The following is a 4,854-nucleotide window of genomic DNA, read 5'->3' on the forward strand; positions in this document are numbered from 1 at the left end:
GGGCCGTAACACCACCCAGCCCTGCGGTGGGGGTGCAGGCGCCGTCCGAGCGCGTCCTCCACCGCGAGGAGAGCCGAGCCTCGCCAGCTCCCGCAAGCCCAGGAACACAGTCCGAGTACCGCAACTCCGAGGTCTGACGGGGAAGCAGGGGCCGCTGCCCGACAACTACCCTTTTCCGCCGCCCCTATTCCGGTGCCCCCCTCGGGGAAGTTCCCAATGGTTCAGACCGCACCGGCTGGGGATGCTGGGGGAAACCATTTCCTTAAGCGCGGGAGTATGCTGAAACTTAAAAAGCATTTCGAAAAGAGATTTGAGGGTAAATATAATCAACGTAAGGCTCCCTGTCCACATAAAAGAGAAAAATAAAGAAAAAACGTTATAAGGGGTTGTCAGGCCTTTTTTTTTTTTTTTGCTTCACCAATGGTTTTTATTACATTGCTGATGGAACCCGGCCTCTCCCTATATTGAGAGTATGGAAGGTGCGGGCGACAGCCGTCACGTGATGCGGGGAAGGCGCGGCGCCCGGGGGAGGTTGGTTGCGGAACTCGGGATCGGTGTGCGCGCGCATGTTTGGTATTCGGTCTTCCTCCCTCAGTACGTCTTTCTTAAAAATGTGAAAATCAGTTATTGAATAATATTCTTCTTTTGAGACGGAGTTTCGCTCTTGTTGCCTAGGCTGGAGTGCAGCGGGGCGACCTCGCCTCACTGCAACCTCCGCCTCCCGGGTTCAAGCGATTCTCCTGCTTCAGCCTCCCGAGTAGCTGGCGTTACAGGCGTCCGCCACCATGCCCGGCTAATTTTTTTGTATTTTTTGCAGAGACGAGGTTTCACCCTGTTGGCCAGGCTGGTCTTGAACCCCTCACCTCAGGTGATCCACCCGCCTCGGCCTCCCAAAGTGCTGGGATTGCAGGCTTAAGCCACCACGCCCGGCCTGAATAATATTTTTTAAAACTTGAGCGCCTATTACTAAATTTATCTACTTAGAAGTTAATTGGAAAGACATTAGTTCGTGATGTAGTGTGGGTCGTTCCAGCGAAGACCGGAGGGAGATGGGAATCGGAGCCTGACCCGCCTGCGCGCGCTGTCCCCTGGGATGCGGCCGCCTGGGAGCCTTCCACCGCGGCAGAGGCTGTGGTTGCCACAAGGTCTCCAGAGTGTGCTTACCAGGAATACAGTAGAAAAATGGGTGGTTGTGTTTTTGAAATCACAGAGGTCACTTTTTTTCCTTTTAAATTTCCTTGTTTTGGCCGGGAGCGGTGGCTCACGCCTGTAATCCCAACACTTTGGGAGGCCGAGGTGTGCGGGTCACGAGGTCAACACGAGGTCAAGAAATCGAGACCGTCCTGGCCAACAGGTGAAACTCCGTCTCTGCTAAGAATACAAAAAAAATTACCTGGGCGTGGTGGCGCACGCTTGTAGTCACAGCTGCTCGGGTGGCTGAGTTAGGAGAATTGCTTGAACCCGGGAGGCAGAGGTTGCAGTGAGCCGAGATCGCGTCTCCGCACTCCAGCCCGGTACAGAGCGAGCCTCCGTCAAAAAAAAAAAAAAAAATTCCATGTTCTGTTGAAAAAGGGACACGAGAAAATAACGAAATTGCAGCTTGTGTTTTCTGCCGTCTTATAGTAGCCGGGTAAAGATTAAGGAATATGAGGTGGCGTTACGAGGTTAGGCATTGCCTTTATGTGTTTAATTATTCTTACCAAGTGAATTCCTCCCGCTGTTGGACAGCGCAAACTTAATTTGTGAGGAGGTAGTAAGTTACTACAGGGTGATTTTATTTTATTTTATTTTACTTTATTGTATTGTATTTTACTTTATTTTATTTTATTTTATTTTCAGTTTGTTAGTGGAGGTCACCACCTTGCTCAGATTATCCTTATTTCCATGGTGATAGGCTACTGGAGTAAGGTTATTCAACCACTGCATTTTCAGTAAAAGGCAATGTGCATTCACCACAGCTGGGCTCAATTTAGGCCATTAACATCTTTCCCAACACCACTGGCTTCAGCCACCTACCTCTTTTGGAGGTACTTTCACAAACCTATAAATCTTAAAAACAAAATTAACAACTGCCAAATCTTTGCCTCAGTGAATTGTACTAAAGGTTAGTTAAATTGGGCTCTCATGGGGTATAAACTTTCAAGGACATGCAACAAAAGGGACGTCTTAGAAGTAGGAAAATGTACCCATTCTCATGGGAAAGAATCGAAACTCAGCAGTAATGTTCAGAAAGCACAGATATCAATAATGTTCAACCATTCACAACCAAATGAAATGCAATGCTAATCTCAAAGCTTCTATCCCATAGTGGAAATTGTATGAAATGATTCCAGAAGCTCTGGATATGTTACTGCCTGGCACACATACAATCCAGAACGTGTTTTTTCCACCACTAAAGTAGGCTCAGTCGGAATTAAGATTTCTTGATGCTTTTCTGTCTTCTTACTACTGCTAAACCAAGAGGCTTCATTACAGCTAAGTATCCAAACTGATCAATCACTTGTAAGCCATCAGTTGCCAGTACCATAGAGCCAAGTGGTGGGAAAAAGTCACATCTCATTCAGAAATTTCTTTTAGAGTTTTTTATATGTACCCTTAGCCACAGGAGCTCTCATGTAGCTGTAGGATAGACCTGGGCTTTATCTTTCAGTCAAACCACATGTCAATGACTCTTAGTTTCCCGTTTCAGGAAGAAAGGGTGTATTTCATTTATAAGCATTTCAATTTAATATTTTTAATCACATCTCATCATTTTAAAGTGACTATAATAGATTCCCTGTTACAAAAATTGTGATCTAAGCTTTTGTTTCTTCCAGCGACTGAGAAAACATTCCGTTTTTAGATGTTTTGAACAGTTTAGGAGTCTGGTCAGCTGCTGAAAGGAAGCAAGCAATGAGTAACATCTCAGAAGGTGAGATTCATGCACAATTTTTTTTTTTTTTTTTTTTGCGACAAGAGTCTCGCTCTGTCTCCTATGCTGGAGTACAGTGGCGCCATCTCCACTCACTGCAAGCTCCACCTCCCGGGTTCAAGCCATTCTCCTGCCTCCGCCTCCCGAGTAGCTGGGACTACAGGCGCCCGCCACTGCGCCCGGCTAATTTCTTTTTGTATTTTTAGTAGAGACGGGGTTTCACTATGTTAGCCAGGATGGTCTGGATCTCCTGACCTCGTGATTCGCCCGCCTCGGGCTCCCAAAGTGCTGGGATTACAGGCGTGAGCCACCGCGCCCGGCCACAATTTCTTTTATATATATATATATTTTTGAGATGGAGTCTTGCTCTGTTGCCAGGCTGGAGTGCAGTGGCATGATCTCAAGTCACTGCAACCTCTGCCTCCTGGGTTCAAGCAGTTCTCCTTCCTCAGCCTCCCAAGTAGCTGGGACTACAGGCACATGCCACCAGGCTCAGCTAATTTTTGTATTTTTAGTAGAGATGGGGGTTTCACCATGTTGGTCAGACTGGTCTCGAACTCCTGACCTCGTAATCTGCCCTCCCAAAGTGCTAGGATAACAGGCGTGAGCCACTGCACCCAGCCCATGCACAATTTCTAAATTCAGGTTTTAGGTAATTAGACAATCAACTCTGCACATAAGGCGTCCGGTCAGTTGTGAGGTATGAATTATTAGTGGTCCAATAAAGGCGATTAGTATTAATTTAATATTTCTTACCATAGCAATTTCTGTAAGCTTTTAAAAATTAACCTCTCTCCACCAATTAGAATTCATCTGCTATGCCTTTTGTGTTTTAATCTACTGCTAGGTGCCTATTAAATACCAAGTGTAGAAAGTTTAACAGTCAACTATAGAGCCAGTCTATGGATTCAGACTTATTAAATGTTTTTGCAATTAAAGTTCTCTGATTTCAGCCTTTGATGTCAGGAAAGGATACAGATAGGATTTTGTCTTTGTTCACTATCGTTAAGTAATTCAATTTACTTAAAAAGCCATCACATTTTCTTATTCACAGATACCTGATTTACCTAGTCATTTTCTCTGGCCCCTTTGCAGCTGCTCAGACTTTGGTGCAAATAACATCACCTTCTACAAAGTGGGTACTAATTCAGGTTGGAACCCAGAAACTTAGGACTTACAAACTCAAAACTTCATTTTTGTTTTGTGATTTTTGTTTTTTTTTTGAGACGGAGTCTTGCTCTGTTGCCCAGGCTGGAGTGCAGTGGTGCGATCTCGGCTCACTGCAACCTCTGCCTCCCGGATTCAAGCGATTCTTCTGCCTCAGCCTCCCGAGTAGCTGGGACTACAGGCACATGCCACCACGCCCGGCTAATTTTTCATATTTTTAGTAGAGATGGGGTTTTACCATGTTAGCCAGGATGGTCTCGATCTCCTGACCTCATGATCTGCCCACCTTGGCCTCCCAAACAAAGTGCTGGGATTACAGGCATGAGCCACTGTGCCTGGCCGATCTGATGGTTTTTAAAATGGGAGTTTCCCTGCACAAGCTCTCTGTTTGCCTGCTGCCATTCATGTAAGACGTGACTTGCCTCCCACCATGACTATGAGGCCTCCCCAACCACCTGGAACTGTAAGTCCATTAAGCCTCTTTTGTAAATTGTCCAGTCTCAGGTGTGTCTTTATCAGCAGCACAAGACTAGACTAATACAGATGACATGGAGAAGATCTGGCACCACACCTTCTGCAGTGAGCTGCATGTGGCCTCACTTGGTGAGCACCCAGTGCTACTGACCAAGGCCCCCCTGAACCCCCAGGCCAACAGAGAGAAGATGACTCAGATCATGTTTGAGACCTTTAACACCCGGGCCATGTATGTGGCCATCCAGGCCATGCTGTCCCTCTGCACCTCTGGGCATACCACTGACGTCCTGGACTCTGGAGAT

The 4,854-nt window shown here is 46.5% G+C and overlaps 1 long non-coding RNA gene across 2 annotated transcripts; it reads left to right on the top strand.

The window, feature by feature from the left end:
• Nucleotides 1–490: 490 nt before the first annotated feature.
• LOC102132969 (uncharacterized) lies at nt 491–4,382 on the top strand. Of its 2 annotated transcripts, none has more exons than XR_012425319.1 (3): nt 491–594; nt 2,817–2,911; nt 4,007–4,382. It is a non-coding gene; the product is annotated as an uncharacterized lncRNA (long non-coding RNA). The 2 variants fall into 2 exon arrangements; XR_001485887.4 differs by having other exon boundaries at nt 3,966–4,099.
• The last annotated feature ends 472 nt before the right edge of the window (nt 4,383–4,854 follow it).

Source organism: Macaca fascicularis, chromosome 16 (genome assembly GCF_037993035.2).
Source record: "Macaca fascicularis isolate 582-1 chromosome 16, T2T-MFA8v1.1".
In the NCBI taxonomy this organism is placed as follows: domain Eukaryota; kingdom Metazoa; phylum Chordata; class Mammalia; order Primates; family Cercopithecidae; genus Macaca; species Macaca fascicularis.